General features: G+C 38.4%; 1 long non-coding RNA gene across 1 annotated transcript in view; it reads right to left on the bottom strand.

The window, feature by feature from the left end:
* Window positions 1-24,037, bottom strand: part of LOC109389068 (uncharacterized) — a 65,242-nt gene extending 41,205 nt beyond the window's left edge. Inside the window, exon 1 of the long non-coding RNA XR_002125340.1 lies at window positions 23,928-24,037. This is a non-coding gene — a long non-coding RNA (uncharacterized LOC109389068). The remainder of the gene's footprint in view (window positions 1-23,927) is intronic.
* Between the last annotated feature and the right edge of the window lie 228 nt (window positions 24,038-24,265).

The raw sequence follows: 24,265 nt of genomic DNA, 5'->3' as shown, positions 1-24,265 counted from the left end.
CCATATCAGCAATTACATTAAATATTAATGAATTAAACAAGTGCTGTTTAATATGGCTGCCACTGCCACATGTGGCTATTTAAATTTATTAGAATTAAACATAATTAAAAATTCATTTTCTCAGTTGCACTAGCTATATTTTAAGTGCTCAATAGCTACATGCGGATAGGGGCTACCACATTGGATGGTGCAGATATAAAACATTTCCATCATCACAGAAAGTCCTACTAGACAATACTGAAAACAGAGAAGGTCAAATTGAATTTTAATTAAAAAGCAAGGCCCAATTATGTATTGTATACAAGACATACACTTTAAATATAAAGACACAGAAAGATATACCATACAAATGTCAGATAAGACAGGCTTCAAGACAAAGGGTATTATTAAGGATAAATAGGAATATTTCATAATGATAAATGAATCAAATCATTTATCACAGGAAAACATAATAATTCTATGTTTATACACCTGTTTGTTTGTTTTTTTCCTGACACCAACTAATTCTCCAATACTCTGACACCAACTGGGTATCCTACAATTTAGTTCAATTAACTACCCGTGCAGACCCCACAAGTTAAGGGCTGAGTTCCACAAGAGTGCCCCACTTCAGACACCAGCCACACATGGGTTTCCCAGGCTCCTTCCAGGCTGACTAAAAATTGGGGGGTTTCCACAGCCTTCCCTCAGATTCAGTAATTCACTAAAATGAATCACAGAACTCAGGAAAGCACTGTACCTGCAATTACTGGTTTTATTATAAAGGATGCAACTCAAGAGCAGCCAAATGGAAGCAATGTAGAGGGCACTGTACAGGAGGAAGCGTTGTAGAGCTTCCATGCCCCCTCCAGGTGCACCCCCTGATGTGTTCATTAACTCAGAAGCTCCCTAAACCTGGCCCTTTAGGGGTTTTAATGAAAGCTTTATTATGTAGGTATGGTTGATTAAACCATTGGCCATGAGTGGCTGAACTCAGTTTCCGGCTCCTCTGCCTCCTAGAGGTCTAATCCTCAAATCACTTGGCTGTTTTTTCTTGGAGTTAGGGCCCTCCCATGTGTCATCTTATAAACACACAAAAAATGGTAAATTCCAGGGGTTTTAGGAGCTCTGTGCCAGGAATCGGGGGCAAAGGTCAAATATTTATTTATTTTTAAAATTATGCCATAGTGTCTAGTAATAGAGCCTGCAAATGCATGAAGCAGAATTAACAGAATTAAAGGGAGAAATAGACAATTCCACAATCAATTTGGAGATTTTAATACTCTACTTTCACTAATCAATTGAGAAACTAGACAAAGGAATCAATAAGGATATAGAAGATGTGAATAACACTACAATCATCATTATCTAGCTGTAATGTTCTATATATAGAGAACACTACACCCAACAACTGAAAAATACATATTTTAAAAAAAATGTACATGATAGTTATACTATGCTAGGCTATAAAACAAGACTTTGAAAGGATTAAAATTACACGGAGTAGGTTTTCTAACCACCACAATTTAATTAGGAATTAAGTGGAAGCAGAGTTTGCCACCCCCAAATATGGCTTTTTAAAAATATATATTTGATTATTTTAAGCTGGTTATTTTTAAGAAATGAAATCCTCAGGGTTTCCCCCTTAACTCCCTAGAAGAATTTAAATGCAGGACCAGCTCCAGGAAGGGAGCTATCATCATAGAAAATTATAGTTTAATATGAAATAAATGTGATAGGGTGGAGTCTACCAAGGCCCATTTGATCAAGCTCCTCTCTGTGTCCCATTGTTAAGATTGCTCAGCAAACATTTACTTAACAGACATTTGCTTTTCCATCTCCACCTGAAATTGCCTTCCTTCCCTTTGAAGCCCCAAACCACAAACCTCCTGCTGCCCTCTTCTCCTTTGGTCGAGAAGACAGATAAGCCTTAACTGCCCAATCTGTTCTCAGGTCTCATATTCTTAGGGAACCCCTGTACGTACATGCATAATAAACTTGGTCATTTTCTCCTGTTAATCTGACTCATGTTAATTTGGTTATTAGACCAACCAGAAGAACTTAGAAAGGTAGAACAAATATTGTTTTTCTTCCCACACAGAATCAACAATAATGATATATTTAGGACAATCCAAAAGTTTGGAAATTAAGCAACAGACTTCTGAATAACCTATGGATCAAAGAAAATTAGAAAATAATGTGATATATAGATGATGTACTACAGAACTGTATACCTGAAACCTATGTAACTTTACTAACTATTGTCACCCCAATAAAATTTAATTAAAAAAAAGAAAATACTTTAAACTGATAACAAAATTACAATGTATCAAAATTTGTGAGCTACAGCAAAAGTAGGACCTAGAGAAATTTAAATCTTTAAATGCTTATATTAGGAAAAAAGAAAGGTCTAAAATTAATGATCTAACATTTCATCTTAAGAAGGTTGAAAACGAAAAGCAAAGTACAATGAAAATAAATAGAAGAAAAGAAATAATAAAAATAAGAGCACAAAACAATGAAATTGAAAGAAAAAAAAACCTGAGAAATTTAAGAAAACCAAGGGTTGGAGGGAAAGACGCTAAGTGATGTGGGGATGCCAACCATGAGGAGGTCTGGTCTGAGGGGAGAGAAATCCTCATAATATCATCAAGTGTTTGTAGACAACACCCTGTCATGTGAGGGGTCTCGTCAACAGAGTCTTTCAGACTATATACAAATAGTATTGTGAGGCATGTATTATTTTCAACAGCATTTTAGAATTTAAAATATTAAATATTGTTCAAAATCAAGGTAGTGGCTTCTACTTTTCTATGCTCCTAATTTCTCCCTTTGCCATTCAGCAATGTTGAGGGAGCCTCTGCTAGGTTTCTCACTGCCGTTACCTTTGCGGGTTCACAGGAATACACAAACCTATGTAGACTACATTCAGAATTCACTGCCTTGAGTGCTGGGTTTCGTCTCAGTAAAGGGTTCCAGGAGAACTCTGTCGAGAAGGGCTCCTTGTTCCTGCTTGAGTTAAACATGCTGTGGAAATTTGCAAATGCCATGCACTTTTGTAAGAATGTAAGTTATAATACGGTCTATAGGAAATGATAATTTGATCAATGAATTTTTGGTTAGCTTCCCTTTGAATTTGAGCTCCAAATTTTAAAAGTTTTTTCTTAAGTGGCATTTATAAGACTTAATAAAAGTTTAAATAGTTTATGAATAAGCAATTGCATTTTATTCTTATGCCATTTGACCATAACATTTTTTTGGACCCACTGTGCCTTTTCTTTCCCCTTTTTTCCCCTGTAGAAGTAGAATAAGGGGGGAATTTTTTTTTAAAGGAGATTTGTGATCTCTAACGGAAACTAGAAAAATATGGGAGAGCTTTGTTACATAGCAATCTATAATGTATACAGATTTGGCTAAGCTATAAGTCACATGGTTTCTAAAACATAACTACATTCAATAAAAAGGACTCATCTAAGATGACCTTTGTTGAATCCACAAATACCAGCATTATATAAGGGCTCCACTTTGTAGGAGGTGAGATGGGAGAGCAGGAAGAACATGCCTTTGAGTCAAACAGGCCTGGTTTCAATGCTAGCTGTGCCCCTAGGATTTCTGTAATCCTAATTATGTCCCTTAAAGGGTTTGAATGTCAATACTGCACAAGGTTACAGTGTGCTTTCGAGGTGATAACGTATGTGAAGTGTCTGGTACACAGAAGGGCCTCTGTTTCCTTCGCTCCTTGACCTCTAATATAATATACCATGAATGACTAGTAGCTTTCTGCGTTTTCAGAGAGCTAGTGTGGCAGAGTGGAAAGAGCCCGGTCTTTGAAGTTGTACAAAACTGGTCTCACTCTCCTGTGCACTCACTGGTGTGTGACTTTAGGCAAATTACTTAATCTCTTTGAGTTTCTGTTTCTCCATGTATGTAAAAAAAAAATGGAAGGTTGTATCTGCAGACACATGAGGATTAAATGAGTTACGGTAGGTAAACATTTAGCACAGTGCCTGGCGTGTTAAGGTTTAATTAAGAGTAGCTTCAGTTATATCATTTTTGTGCTATTAAGATTTTTTTTTTATTAGGAGTTATTTTCAAGACCCCTTCTGTTTTCACTGTGTTCTAATGATCAAAGCCCTTAAAAGTACAATCAGCCATGGCAGAGCTCAGATCAGTTTCTGGTTCAAATATTGGATATTTAATTTTCTCTCTGTCTCTCTTTACGAGGGCTGGAGAAGCCAGTCTCATTGTGCCATACGCTGCAGAACAGAAGGATGCTCGTGAGCTCAGTGGAGGTTATTTTTCATGGCTCCAGGGACCTAATCTTTATGATTGATGATTGTTGTTTTAAGATTTAAAAAGTTTCATCCACGGGATCCATAGCTCAGATTATTGATTTCTGTTGAACGTGCCTACTTTTCAGGGCAGCGGAGTATATGATCAGGGAAGTAAAGGAGCAACATTTATGTGATTAAAAATTTCTTCAGCTGGACTCTCTTGTTGCTAGTGGCAACCAACAAAAGAATAGATCTAAAATGACAGGCAACAACCACAGTGATTGCAGTCCATGTTTTTATTTCTCCCCAGTTGTGATTTTAAAATAGCCTCCCTTGTGCTTGTAGTTATAAAAATGATTGCTGCATGTGCCGCTTCCGACATATTGATAAGCCACCCACCTACATAACCCTATTCCACTAATAAACCTCTTCCCAGGGCTCGATGAGTCAACCTCAGGTCACATGTGCCGTTGTAAAACACTAATGGCTGTAAGGAAGATGATACTGGTTATATGACAGAAATTATTTCCCAAAGTGGATTTTCTATTAACTGGATGTCTTGGATCAGCATAACATTATATGTAGCAGCAGCATTTACATAGTTTATATCATTTTGAAAACAATATCACTTCCTAAAAACAAAAACAAAACAAAACTATGTAATCTATTTTAAAATTTGGTGGTTCTGGTATAGATATATACTGAAGTCTCTATAGCAGATTAAAAATACTCCTTTGGCAGAGCTCTCCATAATACAGTGAAATTCTGTTAGACTTCTTTCCAAGGATGAAAGAAGAACATCTTTGTAAGCAGGGAAATATTAACTTGACAGAAGCATGACACAGAAGCAAACACCTTTGAGATGTTTGTTGGTATTACAAAAATGAGCCTGATGTAGAGGGAAAAAAAACACACTAGAGTAGCATGTGACAAAAATATAGCTTCACTTTTCCTCCATCATCTTGTTTAATTGCAAGCCAATAGAGAGAATCTTCTTGTCCACGACTTGGTCTCTGCATGCTATCATGCCATTTGTCTGACTCCTGGAGGGTGACATTCACATGGACAGGACTTCCAAAGGGGTAGCCACTATTGAAGTAACAATAAGACTTCTGCTGGGTGAGAAGCTGTTTTGGTGAGAACCATGTGTACCAATTTGCAGTTCTTGAGGCCAAGCAGAGGTCTCCTCTACACACTCCATGTTAAAGGGCAGGGTTCCTTAGGGGCAACACTGTAGGCTGCTAACGCATACAGCAAGTTGGAAATGGAGTTGGGGAGCACGGCATTTTTCTAGTCAGCTGGGAATTAATGGAGACTGGACTCCCCGTGAGGGAAGGCCCTTAGCTATAAGATTTGACCCAGGAAACAGTGCAGGGAGAGCCTCTCTGAGCTGAGCCAGGCAACAGTTCTGGGGAGGAAGCCAAGAGACATGAGAAGATCAAAATCATTTTGTCAACTTCATAAAATATCCTTCAGCTGGGACTCAAGATATTTTCTAATTTAAAAAAAGAAAGTGCTCTTTAAAAAAGTTTAATCTAGCCAAAGTCACGAGATACAAGTAACAGTTCCCTATTTGCCTTTCTTCTAAATCTGTGCAATGTTGCAACACTCTGCTTGCTGTCTCCTTGCTTGAATTTGCCACAGGCAGTGAAGATCTGACCTTCCTGGCTCCTAGTGGGAGTTGGCTCTGAGGGAGTGTTGCCAGGGTGAAGGTCGGTAAACTAAAGAAGCGATGACTAAACTGTTACCCAAATGCTTACCTCTGCTCGCCTTCTTTGTCATCCCTCAAACTGGAAATGGATTCGAGCCCTCCTTGTCCCAAGGGCTCATACGGGGTGTACTATTTATCAAACCAGAAGACGTGTTTGTCTCTGGGAAGAAAAATTTCTCTCTGGCCCTGCTCAGCAGACATTCATTCATTTACTGAGCGTGTATGTTTTGCAGCACTGCTCACTGCACTGGGTACCCTGTAAATGTAACAAAATCCTTGCCTGATTGGGATTGTATAAAAATATGTTCTTTAGCTCAGTTATCCCCATCCATGATGTTCAAAAGAAATCCAATCACATTTCTTTCATTAATTCGAAGTACTTTCCATTTTCTCTTTGTGTTTGGGACACCCACTCTCACTGGGTTGCCTGAATTTTCTCAACTTGTCTCAGCGAAGGGATGGAAGGTTTGGGGCAAGAGGCAGAGGATTGCCTTAGAGAGTTCATTGCTTGGTAGACTAGTCAGATTTTTATATAGAGAGACAGAGTCTGAAAAACACTATTTGAGATAAGTTAGCTCCGTTGGCAGAAGGTGTAAAATAAGTAAATTATGGCCTTAAATAATTCAGATGCTTGAGAACGTAAAAAACTGACACAATGAAATGGAAATTTACGAAATTAAAGCTGTATCTCCCCGGGATACTGGTATCAAAGATGCTTAAAGGTTGGAGGCTATTTGAGGGCTGAAGAAGTTTTGAAGCTTCATGACAGCAGGGACTATATTTTTGTTATTACTCTATCACTTGGTACAAAATTGGCACTCAGTAAATATTTGTTGAATGAATGAATGAATGACCTTTTTTTTTGTATTGCTATCCCTTCCTCTAGAGCAGTGGTTCTCAAGCTTCCTAAGGCCGCGACCCCTTAATACAGTTCCTCATGTTGTGGTGACCCCCAACCATAAAATTATTTTCGTTGCTACTCTATAACTGTAATTTTGCTACTGTTATGAATTGTAATGTAAATATCTTTTTGTTTTCCGATGGTCTTAGATGACCCCTGTGAAAGGGTCGTTCGACCCCCAAAGGGGTCGCGACCCACAGGTTGAGAAGGGCAGCCTAGAGCCTGCTCCCCTAGAGCCTATATCTATTCATGCAGCAAATACTTATTAAGTGCTGACTGTTAGGTACTGCGCTGTGGCACGAGTATATAAAAATAAATAAAACTTGATACATGCTCCCAAGGAGATCTCAGCCCACTATTGAAATGCTTAGATCTATCGAGTAAGGCTGTTTATCTGCACTTTTTTTTTCAACTCATTCCTGTTAATAATTTTTTAAACAATTTTTTTCAGTTTTAAAATTTTGAGTTACTTACTAGGCTTAATAACGTTTCTCCTCAGTAGCCCCTTTCTACAAAATCCCACAAGCTTTGAAATTTTAGAAAACCTAGTGTTTTTGTGAACTTTCTGCATTAGATTTCCTTCCTTCCTTCCTTCCTTCCTTCCTTCCTTCCTTCCTTCCTTCCTTCCTTCCTTCCTTCCACATTGACTTCCTCTAAGCATACATTTTGCAGTAATTCTCTCAATGTGATTATTATAATGTGATTATCAAGCATTTGGACGAGTGTTTTGAGGGCTTAGTGACCTTGTATTAGGTTCTTATAGCTACTGTAACAAATTGCCACAGATTTAGTGATTTAAGACAATGTAATTTTATTGTTGATATTTCTAGAGGTCAGAAGCCTAGAATGGGCCTCACTGGGCTAAAATCAAGGTGTCACCAGGGCTGTGTTCCTTTTAGAAACTCTAGGAGAGAACTGCGCCTTCCCTTCTCATATTTTAGCGGATGCCTGTATTCCTTCAGTGGGGGCCTTGTCCTTCTTCAAAGCCAGCGATTGCCAGTCAAGTCTTTTTTTGATGTGCTCATCATTCTGACTTTGTTTCTCTCGTCATATCTCCTTCTCTGACTCTTACACTCTTGCCTCCGTCCTTGACTTATAAAGACACTGGGGTTACATTAGGCCCACTTGGATAATCCAGGATAATCTATTCATCTCAAGGTCCTTAATTTAATTACATCTTCAAAGCCCCTTTCGCCATGTGAGACAATATATTCACAGATCCCAAGATTAAGATGTGGATATGGGGGGGGGGGTCATCCTTCTGCTACACACCTAGTGGTGTCTTAAAAACTAAGGTTCTTTATTCCTTTCTGGTTGAAGTGGTAGCTCCATCTAAATTTTGGCCCCAATGCTTGGCTGCCTTAAGTCCAGTAGAACAGCACCTGATGTAATAGTTTTGTGGAAGTGTACATTACATTTTAGACCAGGATGGTTTCTTTATGTGTGTATGTGGATAGGTAACATAGAGTTAGTGAACTAAAAATGAGCTGGCGCTGCAAAATGTCACCTCATATTTTGGCATTTTTACTACTCATTTCACACAACTATATGATTTTAGTAATGGTGTATACATGCTATTTTTTAAAATAGCTTTCACATTTCATTGTACTTACTTAAATTTCACCATTAAACACTGAGCAGAAGTACATGCTGGCCTTATGTCCATATTTTTGAAATGTAAAGATAAATGGGTGGATGGCTTTAAGGATGTGAGATATTAGACAGTGTAGAAAATAGTTTGGGTTGCAATTGGAGGAAAACCTGTTAAGAACTGAACTGAGAGGTCATGCACAGAAGAGAGAATTAGCAACCTGTGGGGGCAAGACTCATACTAGAAAATTAAATAATGGTGATTCAAATTTTGCTGCTAGATGACATTCAGACTTTAAACATGTAAGCAAAGATATTTCCTTGGGAACTGAAGGTAAATGTCACTGGTTTAAGTTCACATTTGGAACAAAGAAAGTTGACAATTATAATACATGTTGAAATAAAATTTCTAATGAAAAAATCTTAATTTGCTTATATATTTCTTCTTGATGTCATACAAAAAGATTTGGTGATATTAACGAAGAGGAAATAACATGTGGAACATTAAAATGGGTATTTCAGAGATTAGAAAATAAAAGCATTTAAAATATGGCTTTTGATTGTTGGGATTTTTGTTTATAAAATATCATTGAGTGTCTATACCCCAAAGTCATGTGGAAGACGTAGGCCTGTGGGCAGAGAAAAGGACAAGATAGTTCTTGCTCTTGATGAATAGGGATGACAGGCAGGTACATAGCAATTAATTATAGACAAAATAATGTAAGCGACTGAATCTCTGAGATACATCAGCCATTACCTATGACTGTGTGGAGATAATTACATTAAAACTTAGTCATTGGAAAGAGGGAAGAGTAAGAGACTAAAAGTCATTCTTGAGTGACTGCCAAGAAACGCCCATTTTTTTTTTTTTAAAGATTTTTATTGGGGAATTGAGGGATGGGAACAACGCTGGGGAACTGGGAGAAGGGGAACAGACCAGTTGCTGTCCTTTTTGTTCTTCAGTCTAGTTGTGGAGGATGTTGCTTCACTGGCCCAAGTTGGCACCATCGTTGTGCTCTTCCCAGGTGAGGCAGATCAGTCGCCGGCCTCTGGACGGCCGCTCACTGCGGCTGCTGGCGGCTCATGCTGGCTGCTGGATACACAAGGTAGCCTGTGGCAATCCACTGCAGCCTACGCCGTCGCCGGCGACTCATGGCAACCCAGCTCCAGGTTGAGCTGTTGTTCATCATCTTAGCTGTAGAGGGCAGTGTTACTGGCCCTCATATGTGGGATCTGAACCGGGGCCCTCTGGCATCCCAAGCCAGCTCTTCACCAACATGCCACTCTGCTGGCCCAAGAAACGCCCATTTAAAGAAAAATTCTTCTTCTTTGAACATATAGTGTAAGCATGAGCACCTTTGATGGAGTTACTAGGTAGCTTTAGTATAGTCCTTCAGTAGAAGATACGATTAGATTTGTGACAAGGCCCTGTGGTCACCTCCTCTTGCTTTTGTCTGCCTATCCTGAGTTGACTTAGGTTGTGGCTTTGGGAATCTTAGCATTTGATCAATGTAAAGTTGCTATGCCTCATCTCAAAAGAATAAAAACTTACTCTGTGTGTATGAGACTGGGGCTGGGGTCATATTAAATAAGGTTATAATAGTTGGAACCAGGGCAGCAATGAGGATGTTTGAGAACCACAACCTTGGGTCGCAAGATCTGCATCTACTTGCCACCTTTAGCTGAATCATGCTTTATTCCACTTGAAAGTGAGCTTGGTGTCTCTCATATGAATATATTCTATATAATGGCTCTCTCTCTCTCTCCATATCTATCTTACCTATCTTGTCTATCTATCTATCATCTATCTATCTATCTATCTATCTATCTATCTATCTATCTATCTATCTAGTCAGCATTTATTTCTGCCCTCTTTCATGCTTTCCTCTGTGTCACAGGCCTGGAAGCCTGAGAATCTTATTTCCGATACTCCTCTGCTTTTGATGTTCTGGGTGTAATTATATTTTGTCAATGAAATGAACTCATGCAAGATTCTAAAGGCAGGACGAGTCTCAGTGAACCCATATATGAAAAATAAATCCTTTGCAATATAAATAGTAATTTTCCCAATTTATTGACTTTGTAAGTTTGGAATTGTGAAGAAAAGCTTTTTTTTTTTCCCCTTTCAAGTAAGGAATTTTTGCTTATTCAGTATTTGCTGACAGGATGGAATCCTTTGGTAGACTAGTAGGTGAATTCATTTTCTTTCCCTTTAGCTTACTTTTTATATGACATTGTTTGAGAGACTGAACACAGTATTTTTAAACAGATAACAGGGTGTCACCATTGAGTGGCACAAATTTAGTAGCAATAGTAGAGTGTGTTATTATGATTTCTTTACAATATGAAACCCAAAAGTTTTCCTCTGTGCCTTCATGATGAAATCACATTGAAAAGCAACATTAAGACAGTAATTGGGAGGAAAGGCGGATATGAGGAAGGCAGTGCAATTTTCATCTAAGGCAAGAGCACTAGACTTTCAAGGAGGCAATTGCATATATTACTGAGCAATATGATGACTCTCCCACAGGAGCAGTTCATCTTCAAGAAGCATTCAATCAGGTTGGCTATCAACAAGATTTCGCCTTTGATAAATATATCCACTTTAATAGTAGTTCATGAGATGAAAGGTTTGGATGCTTTCAAGGAAACACTCATTCATGGCTCTCAATCTCTATGGCCTAAAAAATAGAAACTAATAACTTTCTAGTATGGTGCCTTGAAAACCATCAAATTATGCGATAATCTTCCCTTAGACATAAAAGAAAGATATAGGTAAAACATAAGATGTTACTAATTAATTCATCTCCCTCTTTATTCCTAAAATGATTTGAGGCAACTGGCTATATAATATAATGGGAAATTATTACTTCTTGACCTGCTGCAAAATGAGGAGTTGCCCAAGATAATCTCTAAGTTATCTTCCACATCATACCTTGTATGAGAAAATTTTAGGAGTCTGTCCTTCAAAACTTCATTACAAGGGGCCATATTAAGGTGAAATCTTAATCATAAACCTCCTAAGTGGGGTTTAAGATAGATCTAAATGCATCCTAGAATCTAGTGTGTATCTGGACTGTTGTGATTCTGAAGCTTACATGTATCCACAAAGTTGATATAAACTGAATTACCTGAAAAATTAGGAGACAAGGATTTGTTCTCTGTTCTTGTTACTAACTTGGTGAATTTCGCAAATCATTGTCCCCTTTCAGTGGCACACATTTAGTAACAACAGGAGGGTGTTTTATTATAATCTCTATATTACATGAATTCCTTTTTAAAATTTCGTTTAATTTATTGGTGTTACACTGGTTAGTAAAATTATATAGGTTTCAAGTGTACATTTCTATAACACATCACCTATATATTGCATTGTGTGTTCACCATCCAAAGTCAAATCTCTTTCTGTCCCCATATATTTGACTCCCTTTATTCTTTTCTGCCTTTCCTTCACCCTCCTCCCCCTTTCACTCTGGTAACGACGATACTGTCATCTGTATCTATGAGTTTTTCTTTGTCTGGTTCATTTGTTGCTTTCATTTTTATATCCCACATGAGTGAAAGCATACGGTTCTGGAGTTTTTCTATCTGACTTATTTAGCTTAGCATGATATTCTTTATATCCATCCATTATGTTACATGAATTCTAAAATTAAGTTTGTAGATTGGGAGGGAAGGTGGTTAAGTGGACACTATGCATTTCATCTAATGAAAAAATGCTTAACTGTGGGAAGCTGATTGTAGGATTACTGAACCACGTGGACTTTCTTCCCTGACTGAATATATTGTATTTTGAAGCAAAGGGTGTCAGTTTTATCTTTTTGAGAAATTTTTCTAGCTAGTATTTTACAAGAAAGCATTTTAAAAGAGTTTAAGCATCAAAATTCACAATAGCCAAAAGATGGAAGCAACGCAAGTATCCATTGACAGATGAATGGATGAACAAAATGTGGTCTATACATATAATGCCCTATTATTCAGCCTTAAAAAAGGAATGAAATTCTGACACATGATACAACATAGGTGAGCCCTGAAGACATTATGTTAAGTGAAATAAGACAGTTAGAAAAGGACACATATTGTATGATTCCACTTATATTGGACACCTAGACTAGTTCAAATCACAGAGATAGAAAGTAAAATGGTGGTTGCCAGGGGCTGGGATGTGGTAAATGGGGAAATAGCGTTTAATGGGTACAGAGTGTCAGTTTGGGAAAATGAGAAAAATTTCTGGAGATGGTTGCATAACAAAGTGGATGAGAGCTGGCTGAGTGGCTCAGTTGGTTAAGAGCTCGCTCAAAGGTTTGAGCTCTGAGCAACAGCGGTTTGAGTCCGGCCCGAGCTGAGCTGCCGCTGAGCTGCCAACAGGTGGCAGGATGGCTCAGCTAAAAAAAAAAAATTGACGAAGTAGATGAACATAAAGCCACAGAACTGTGCATTTAAAAATGGTTAAAATGGAAAATTTTGTTATGATTACTTTATTACAATTAAAAAAAATTAAATTGAACACAAAAGTTTAAAATGACTTCAATTTCATCTTCATGTTTATCCCTTTTCCTAATTTAAGAGGTGAATAAGTTCCATTTCTCAAAATTCTGTGTCTCTGCTGCTTTAAGGATGAATAAAATGTCACCAACTATTTTTTGCCTCTTTTAAAGCAGAGGCTACCAATCAGCCTCTTGGTTCTAAGACATATCTTTGTGGCTTTGAATTCAGATTAGAGTTACATCCAGCATTTGTTTTACAATTACAAATATTGGAAGGTAAATTAAGAAAATAATGTTACCATCTTTGAAAATTGCCATTTGTTTGGGAGATTGTTTACATTAAAGATGTGATATTACCATGTTTTCTTATTATTGAAAATATTTAAAAATGCACATTTGGACATAAAGCAAGTTAAGGAGACCAACTGAATGGGAAAGATATTTGTGAACAACACCCCTAGTGGCTGATATCCAAAATATATGGGATATGACCATTAAGTTCGCGAACATAATGTTGCTAAGCTTTTTTGATATCAGAGGGATTATTCATTATGAATTTGTACCAACTGGACAAACAGTTAACCAAGTTTACTATTTGGAAGTGCTGAAAAGGCTGTGTGAAAATGTTAGACAGAAATGACCTGAAATTTTCACCAACAATTCATGGCTCTTGCATCACGACAATGCACCAGCTCTCACGGCACTGTCTGTGAGGGAGTTTTTAGTCAGTAAACAAATAACTGTAATGGAACACCCTCTCTACTCATCTGATCTGGCCCCTAATGATTTCTCTCTGTACCTGAAGATAAAAGAAATATTGAAAGGAAGACATTTTGATGATATTCAGGACATCAAGGCCATTCCAGAAAAAGATTTCCAGAGCTGCTTTGAAGGGTGGACTAGGTGCTGGCATCGGTAAATGGCTTCCCAAGGGGAGTACTTTGAAGGTGACTGTAGTGATATTCAGCAATGAGATATGTGGCACTTTTTCTAGGGTGAGTTTGTGAACTTAATTGTCACACCTCGTATAAAGAACATGTATAACTTAACAACAAAAAAACAAACAAGCCAATTAAAAAATGTGCAGAGGACCTGAACAGGCACTTCTCCCATGAAGAAATACAAATGGCCAACATATGTATGAAAAAATGCTCAACTTCACTAGCTATTAGGGAAATGCAAATAAAAACCACAGAGAGATACCACCTCACAGCTCTTAGAATGGGTATTATCAACAAGACAAGTAATAACAAGTGTTGGAGATAAAGAAACCCTCATATACTGCTGGTGGGAATGTAAATTGGGACAACCACATAGAAAACAGTATGGAGGTTCTCCAAAAAGCTAAGAATAGAATTACCATGTGACCCAACAATCCCTCTTCTGGGTATCTACCTCCAAAATCTGAAAACCTTTATTTGTAAAGAGATATGTACCTCTATGTTCATTGCAGCATTATTCATGGTGGCTAAGACATGGAAACAACCGAAGTGTCCTTCGATAGATGATTGGATAAAGAAGATGTGGTATATTTATACATGGAATACTATTCTACCATAAGAAAAGATGAAATAGTGCCATTTGCAACAACATGGATGGTTCTTGAGATTATCATGCTAAGCGAAATAAGTCAGACAGAAAAAGTTGAGAACGATATGACTTCCCTCATATGTGGCATATAAAACTTAAAGCAAGCAACAACAAAAAATAAAGAAAAAAGGAAACAATAAGGAAAAAGAAAAAAGAAAAAACTGAAAGCAACAAACAAACAAGACAAACAAACAAAAAATCTTAGAGACAACAGTTTAGTGGTTACCAGACGGTAAGGGGGGGAGGGGGGTGGTAAATGAGGGTAAAGGGGATCAAATACATGGTGATGGAAAAACAACTGACTCTGGGTGGTGATCACACAATGTGATATATAAATGATGTATTATAGAAATGTACACTTGAAACCTGTATAATTTTACTAACCGGTGTCACCCCAATAAATTTCATAAAGATAAAAAAGGAAAAAATTATATTAATATTTTCTTATTTGCTAAAGTGAACGCCACTTATTGATGTTATGCTTTTTGTTCCCTTCTGAATATTTGACCAAATCTTGCTGCTCATTTACTTTTTTATGGTGTTTAAAGTAGGTTAATAACACCCCCAAAGTTGTTTATTTTTATGTTTATTTTCTGTTGTAATAATTTTCCCGAATACCTTTATGTGTCAAAGTTTCATGCCAATAACACTAACATGAGAATGATTTTTCCAATTTTTAAAGTCAAGTCACAATAATTTATCAAGTGTTTTAAAATTCTGGTTGTCATTCAAAAACTTGCATGATTTGTTTTAGAACAGTCCCGTCCCCTTCCTCCCACTGCCCTCCCCACCCCAACCAACACACACACAGAATGGTGGTAAAATATAGGTGAGAAGACATGATTCTAGGCATCTAGACATAGACATTTTTTTTTTTAAGATTTTTTTTTGGGGATTGGGGGGATGGGAACAGTGCTGGGGAATTGGGGGAAGGGGAACAGACAAGTTGCTGTCATTTTTGTTCTTCAATCTAGTTGTGGAAGATGTTGCTTCACTGGCCCAAGTTGGCACCGTCATTGCGCTCTTCCTTGGTAAGGCAGATCAGTCGCCGGCTTCTGGACGGCCGCTCACTGCGGCTGCTGGCCGCTCACGCTGGCTGCTGGCCGCTCACGCTGGCTGCTGGCTACACACAGTAGCCCATGGCAACCCACTGCCACAGGGGCTGCAGCCTACGCCGTCGCCGGCGACTCATGGCAACCCAGCTCCAGGTTGAGCTGTTGTTCAGCATCTTAGCTGTGGAGGGCAGTGTCACTGGCCCTCATATGTGGGATCCGAACCGGGGCCCTCTGGCATCCCAAGCGAGTTCTTAACCATCGCGCCACTCGGCCGGCCCGACATAGACATATTTTTGACAGAATATAAAGCATCTTGAAAATTTCTCCTTGATTAGTCCCTTTTTGTTATAAGTATGTTATTAAATTTTTGACAGAAATTTTTCATAAATGTTTAATTCTTTTATAGATAAAAATTTTAAATGGAACAAATATTACAAATAATAATCAATAACCGGAAACACCATACTAAATTTAAAGGTGAAAGCATTTATAATGCAAGCATAAACATACTTGGAAATTTCAGGGACGTTGTTAACAGAGAAGTATTATCTATATGCCGTGAGTGGAAAGCAGGGGTAGGGATGAGTGAGGCAGACCTTGTATTGTTAAATACATCTTGGGCAGCAGTGACCCTGGCTTTGAACAAGATTTACTTAATTATTTTTTCCTCCCAATACTGTTGAAAATGGATAGTTTTAAGTGCTTCCAGAAGGTGGCTATTTCAATGAGAGTGAATTTCATGGTGGAAAGGCTGTCTAACTGGAGTCCATTGAAAATCAATTGTTTCCTCGTGAGTGGTTTGCATTTATTTTGAGTCAGTCTGAGTAAATGTCAAGTGCTTTTTCAAGTGCTTTTTCACATGGTGAAAGTGAATTCTTCTGTGGACACCTCTTATGAAAGAAAGCCAGATATGGTGGCAGGGATAGGGCAGTAACTCAACCCTTAATAGAATTCCCAAATCCAAACCCCTCTGAAAACTCAGACTTTGTTTTCACAACTTTATTGGTGGTAATATTGTACCGGACCTGAGGTGGGGCTATTCATAGTTTTAACTGGTTCTTCTTATTATAAATATTTGTACATTTGATTGTGGAAATATTAGTGTTTGATTACAGATGCTGCCCCAGATCCTGCCAGGAGGGTTCTGAAATGTGGAATGTGCACTACATCACTCTAAAAATCACAAGATTTCTGAATTCCCAAACACTTCGAGCTCTACAGGGTTCAGAAAAGGAATTTAGGTCTATACCACTATAAAAATTTATCACTACTAAGTACTAATATTCCGTCATGAAATAGGTATTTATTGTATGCATACTATGTGCCAAGCACTGTGCTAGGTGCTGGATATACAATAGCCAGGAAAACATATATAGTAGGAGAAACAATCACATGTATACCTATAAAATTACAGATATATGTGTATGTCATATATATATAATTATATATATCAGATATATAATTAAATATATATTTTATATATAATTTGATATATAATTATGTAATATTGTATATAATATCTTAATATTAAATATATCAATTATATATCATTATAGATAGATATTATAAAGACTCACAGGTACAGCTAAATAATTGCAAATTGTGTTAATTGGTTTGCAAGAAAAGGGCAGCGTTCAGGAAAAATGGGGGTGATCTAATTTAGATTGGTGAATCAGGGGAATAATTTGGAAATGTGCAGAGTTACTAAGAGCAGGCAGGTGAAAGGGGTGGAGAAAACATTCCATCTAGAAGAAACATGTTGCACAAATATTCAGGGGTAAGAAACATCTTGGCAAATGTGAAGGGTGGAAGAAGAACATGTAGTTGGTGCACGACAAGGGATAAGAAACTGAGATGTGATGAAGGTTTAGGAGGAGGCAAAGGCTAGATTATTCGAATGGGCCATGGAAAAGACAAATTTTATTCTATTTGGGGGGAATGATATGCTCAAATTTAATTTTTAAATTATCATTCTAGGATATAATAGGAATTTTAAGAATGAATTAGAGTTGAAAGGAAATAAAAATTGGAAGGAAATGAAACCATTTCAGATGAGAGACGATGGAGGAAAAACCAGAGTGAAGGACATGAAAATGAAGAGAAAAGGGTGAGTCACATTACACTGGGAGAGACGGCTGGCAGGGCTTAGCCATGGATTGGTCACAGCAGTTGAAGGAGAGACTTGCTATTTTTCTGGGTGAATGGAGGTGGCATTTGCCAAGATGAAGAGGATTGAAAGAGGAGCGTGTTGGTTGGGTTGGGGTGAGGGGAGAGCAAGAGTTTTGTTTTGGACATGTTAAGTTTGTGATGTCTGTAGGATACCCACGTGGATGTACCAAGTAGATATTTGGATCTACAGATCTGCAGTTGTGATATAAATTTGGAGTCTATCAATTCGGTAATTGTCATGTAGATGGATTTAAATCATAGGAATGGATGAGAATACTTAAGGAGTAAATATAGAGAGGAAGGTCTCTAACAGGCCAAGTCTTAAGGAAGTTCAACATTTAAAAGTCAGGTAGAAGAGGAAAAGGTAGCAATGGGGAGTGAGAATGAGTGTTATAACAGTAGGAGAGGAACTTGGTGAATGTGGTGTCAAAACAGCCAGGACAAAAGGGGTGTGAATGTGCTTCTTGTATCTGACATCAGGTGGCCTTAGCAAGGCAGGTGTTTGTGTGTTTGTTTGTTTGTTTGTTTTTAGTTAACTGGGTTGTGGTAGACCCATCAGGAGGGGAGAGAACAAAGGTATTTCTTTTTGGAAGCTTGGTTGTGAAGGGGAGTGGAGAGCAGGGAGGTAAATAGAGATAGATACAGGAACAAAGGGTTTATTTAAAAGAGGAGCTATGAGCATGTCTGAATGTTGATGGGAATGCTGAGGAGAGGAGATGCTGAAGGTGCCTGCGAGAGGGGGATTCAAGGACCTGAGGCTACTGCTTATTCTGTATCAGGGTGTTAAGGGTATCTATGCTTTAATCCATTTTAGTCCTCACACCACCACCACTAGGAATAAGCATCACAGTTTTTTTGTTTTTGTTGTTGTTGTTGTTGTTGTTTTTTAGCGTTCAGATAGATTTAGTTCTTATATTAATTCCATGGCATAATATCACAAATGTAATAAGTATTCAATACAGAAAGTGTGGAGCATGCAAAAACCACATAGGAAAAGCAAAACCACCTGCCAACCCAGAAATCCTCTCCACTGAGGCAGGAGAGAAAGACCATAGTTTTACTATTGAATAGGCATTATAATGCAGATCACTTTCTGGTTTAACACATCACAGTTTTGACACCTTGCTAGTTTCCAAATGGCTTGGAAGTCCAATGAGAATGGCTCCAGGCTTACTCCCTCTATTAGGAATCTCCTTGAAGTACAAAAAGGAAAGTGCAGATGTTTCTCTACTGCTCCCCTTGGTTGCCTTTCAGTCACTGCCAAGTTTTCCCTGAGAGGGGCTTACAGCGCCCCTCCACCCTGATCGTCTTCCCTCTCGTCCTCGTGTCCACCTCACTCTCTGCGCTCTCCCTCAGGTCTGACTTCACGTCACTATACTACTATCACCTATGTTCGTAAGTTCTCTTTGCACTGGATCTCCCCAATCTTGGAAAGTACCCATCAGATCAACAAAGACTAACATTGATCACTTATTATAGCACATCTTGGATTTATTCACTGATTAAGTAACTGCTATGTGCTAGGTACTGTACTATGCAGTGGTGAGCAAGCAAACGTGTGTGTGTGTGTGTGTGTGTGTGTGTGTGTGTGTGTGTGTGAGGGGTCATGCAAATGGTTGTCAAAAATTAAAAAACAATAATTTCAGATACTGATGAATTCTCTGAAGAAAATAAACAAGGGCAATGTGATGGAGAATTACTGAATGTTTCCTTTAGATTGGGAGGTTTGGAAAGTTCTAACATTATATTAAAAGACCCCTCTCCATCAAAGATGAGGATGGGAATAAAGAAAACCCGACTTGACCCACTGAATGGATGAGATAAGTCAAAGGACTGAAAGGCAAATGGTCCAGCCACCCTATTCTCATTTCACAGACAAAGATTCAGAGCTCAAAGTTACCTAGCCTGCTCAAGACCCTTTGACTCAAAAGCGATAACATGAGGATTCCAGCCCCTGCCTAGTTAGTTATTCCTTGAAGGGAAGCACCAGTTGTTGGCCTATAACAGTTTCTGGTAAACCATGGACAAAGTAATTTATCTGGCTCTGCAAGTGAGGCTATTACCAAACTAAGTATCTTAGGGTTAAGTGATGTACGTACAAAAGCACCGTGAATCTTTTAGAGACAGTGGGCAATATTAAATCAAAATTTTCACTACCACATCACTTCATTGTTGTGAAATGTCATTTTTTTCTTTTAGATAGCTAGGTCTTAAAATTCTGCCAAAGGCCACTTAGTCCTTCCCTTCTCTTCTAGGAAGGAATGTGAATAAATTTTCCCAGAACGATGGGTGTTCCCTTCAGAGAAACAGATTGCTTAAGCTTGCTCTGTAGCAGCCAACTCCAGAGAATCACAAAAATGGGGGCAGCATTTATTTCTGTGTGTGTATCTTACCAAAAAAGCCCCCCAAAACAAAAACCTCCATAGGCATCCAAGGCCCTGTATTACGGCCTGTGCTTCACTGAGGCAGAAAGGGACTCCGAGGTTGTTATTACTTGATTGGTGTAATAGTCCCCTTAGCCTCCAACCAGGTAGCTGGGTGTACCTGGAAGTATAACTATGGAGCATGGCCTGGGAAAATATCGGGAAGTGTTTCCCCTGGTTAATCTTTTAGCGTGCATCCATTGAGGCGACTACAATTGAAATTGTCCAAGCAAAACCAGGAAATAGCCTACCTATTTTAAAAGAGAGCTAAGAGAATTAAATAATTAAATGGTTAGAAAATAAGATTTATGAGGGGAGATTTAAGAAGATGGGGAATGATGAAGAGAAGGCTGAAGATGTATTTATTTGTCACTCATATTACACAGTCTTAGTCTGGTTGGCTGGCTCTACAGGGCAGCTCTCCTCTAAGCAGCAATGTTGGCTATAGATCATTCTCTTGATCCTTAGATGTTTCCACTCAATGGGTGTAAAATGGAAAAAAGAGAGAATTATGTGTGCTGGGGCCTGGAAGTCATGTAAATTACTATTCATATACTATTACTATTCTGTACTATTCATTACATTCATATTCCATTGATCAACACCTAGTCACAAGACTACATCCAAGTGGAAAGGTGGCTATGACATGCCACCCAGCAGTGTACTTGGGAAGAAAGAAAAAATCATTTGGTGAACAGTACCTAGTTGCTGGCACAGATGCCACGAGTGAGTCTCTGTTTCTATTAGTCAAATGGTTCTAACTAAAATGTTATGAAAAAATATGGCAGCTTTAAAGGGTATATACAAAGTCCACCAAAATTCTTACAGTTGGGAAACCATTACTGTTATAGAAATGAAGTTAAATACATGAAAGTATATTGAAGCTTAAAATATGAGTGTATACATAGTTGGTATATCAGCATTGTGATTCTGTCAGTATATTAATTGTGGCTCTGCTAGTTATTCTCATGGCAAAACAGTATTATAGCATACATTGAAGACAGCTTGGTCACACTTTGCCTTTTTACAGAATGTCTGACCTCTTCCCATTTCTCTCACTTTTCATATTTTCAAAAGGAGAAAAGCCCCTTTGTCTTATTTGCTTATATGTGTAATCGTGAAAGACTGATTGAACAAATTAAAGAAAAAAGGGAGGGAGGGGAAGAAGGAGGAAGGAAGGAAGGAAGGAAGGAAGGAAGGAAGGAAGGAAGAAAGGAAGGAAGGAAAAAAATCATAACACAGGGTTTCAAATACTCGTATATGGTGATGGAAGGAGAACTGACTTTGGGTGGTGAACACACAATGCAATATATACATGATGTATTATAGAATTGTACACTGAAACCTATATAATTTTACTAACCAATGTCACCCCAATACATTTAATTTAAAATTTTTAGTACATAAGCATCCCCACACTTATTTTTCAAGACCATTTTGGTGCTGTTTTCTTAAGTGATTGATCCCATTAGTATTGGCATCAGGTTTAATTATTTTTTTTTCTTTTAGTTATACCATTTCATCCTTTGTCTATCAGCATTCACTCCAGGCAAGATTCAGTCTTACTTCAGGTGTATTATGGGCTTCTGGTGGAAATAAAAATAATTAAAGTGAAAGCAATTTCACAAACACCATAACCTGAATGAGGTTAGGGGAAAAGAGCAGACAGAGCCTGGAAAGAATAAGTAGAAACATAGCTACAGACCAGATAAGAGATCAAAGAACCCACATTTTCCTAAAACATCCAACTTTACAAAACTATCATCATGGCTGCTAAATGGCCCATTCAGAAGGCATTATTGCATGTGAAGATGGAAGAGAAAGAAAGGGCTCAGAGTAAAACAAGTGCCTTCACTAGCACTGGGTTTTGAAAATTCTTTCTACATTCAAGAAACTGGATCTTAATGTCTTTTCATCTAGCCATTCTTTCGTTCCCTCCTCTTGTACAGAGCACCTCCAACATGAGCAATGCTGTCCTAGACATGACCCAGTCCATATAACTCACTGAGAAATGTCAGTTAACACTGCCCAGCAGTTCAGGAACCTTAAAGTTAACTATCATTGGCAAAGAGGCTGAACAGCTGGTAAATGTAGAGGGCATGGCCTGAGGCAGCAGAGACACCTGTGGACAAAAGAGAGAGCCATCCATGCCCGCTCTGGGTCTTGCTTCTGGATGAAGAATTCAATTTCACTAGAAGCAAAGTGCCCAGGGAAGTATGTTGGGGAAGCTCATCGCTGTCTATCATCTATCTTGCAATCTCATTCATCCAGTCAACATTCATGGAATTACAAATGTGCAAGACATTCCGGGGTAATTGAGTGATGTGTGAGACACAACCTGCTTTCTAGGAGTGTACAGTAACTTTAAGATGGATGGGATCATCTGAAAGATACCATTAGGAACTATGGAGGTCTCTCCTCTGGTCATACCAGGGAAGCTTCAGAGAGGAATCCCTAGGATCTAGTCCACCGCACACTTTAACTGGGCCCCCACATCTCAAACTTGCAGGCACTTCACAACCTGAACCATATATTACTCTTGCAAATGACTAATTTATTTTACAACCCATCCTAGGGGTTTTGCCTGTAGTAGAACCAGATATACAAAAACTCTTTGGTATTCAGAACCACTACAGTTTATGAGGCCTCTTCAGGAATCTTAGGAATCACTAACTCAGATTTCCCTGTCTCTTACAGTAAGTAGGATGTCTCTTGTGAATCCAAGTGGCCAAATACTTCAGGCATGCTTCATCTACAGCTCCCATGCAACTCTATTATGGAAGGGAAAGGAGAGACAAACTCAAGGTCACACAGATGATTAGAGAGATTAGAATAAAATGTGGTCGACATCCCATTATAATGGTTAGGCTAAATGATTTGCTGTTCTAGGTGTTCATACAAAAAAGAAGTATTTCCTGACAAAAACATGGGTAAATATATTCAATCTATTAATCGCAGCTATGTTTTAGACAGATGGTTGAAGAAATTGTGTTGGACCAAGTATCACACTTACTCCCTTGTACTGTCAACAGATTTAGGATTAGTCATCTCAAACGGAAAGAACAAGGATGTGGTTATTTCCCATTGTCTCAGCTCGAAGTGCCCAAAGCATTTTCCTCCAAGAAGCCAGGGTGCAGTTCCCGGGAAGTCCCCACAACAGCCAGCAGAACTTTGCTCTAGTAAATCAAAATGTGTTGGCCCTAACTTCTGTCCTTATTCATTACATTTATGCCTAGAATAACTAATGATTCTTAGTTACTCTGAACATTTGCAAACTGCATCTGTAGCCACATTTCCATGGGCCATTCCCGCAGTTGCTAATTTGGAAAATGCTTGTTGTCTGTAATATGGTATACAGATTGTTCTACTTTAAAATGACTAAGAGAAAAATTACAGGTTGGAAATCATGGAAAATATTATATGCTGAGGACCTTAAAATGGTTTTAGCTTTCAAGTCTAGGATGCTGCATAACACTTAGAATTCTTCTTCATGGCCTCCCTGCTTCTAGCCCAATTCTCTTTTTGGAAAGATTTTTAAAGAATCAGAGCTGAGTACTCCAACGTCTGTCACCATGTCGTCTGCATTTTCAGGGACATTTTAGCAATCATGTGAGTCATTTCTTCCCACAAGTCACGTGGGTTAAATAGAGCTGTGAGAATTTTTATAAAAAGTAATAATTCTGACTTCAGAATCTAAAAAAGATATCATTTGCATTAAACACAGACACATAGATAGCAAATGACCTACCCGTACGGCTGCCTGTAAACGTTCCATAAGACCAGTGACGTGTGTTTTGGTGTGTTATCCTTGATCTTTTGCTGTTTTGGAGGCAGCGTTAAGTCGGAGTGTATCGGGAAAGGACCTCATTACATCATATGTGCTGAATCACTGTCCTACAACTGTTGTCCCCAAGGCACCGGGAGACGGGAGGAGGCATTGTCATCCCATCATCATGCAAATGTGTGCTCGTAAAATCTTTTCAGGCTTGTGTGATATTTTTACTGCCAGTCCCCCTTAATGTTACATTAATATGATCAAGAAGATACTTTGCTTTCCCTTTCTCTCTCTCTCTCCCTCCCCCTCCA

This window comes from Hipposideros armiger, unplaced genomic scaffold (assembly GCF_001890085.2).
Source record: "Hipposideros armiger isolate ML-2016 unplaced genomic scaffold, ASM189008v1 scaffold_219, whole genome shotgun sequence".
Lineage (NCBI taxonomy): Eukaryota > Metazoa > Chordata > Mammalia > Chiroptera > Hipposideridae > Hipposideros > Hipposideros armiger.
The sequence above is the reverse complement of the archived record's forward strand: the minus strand, read 5'-3'. Positions and strand labels throughout refer to the sequence as shown.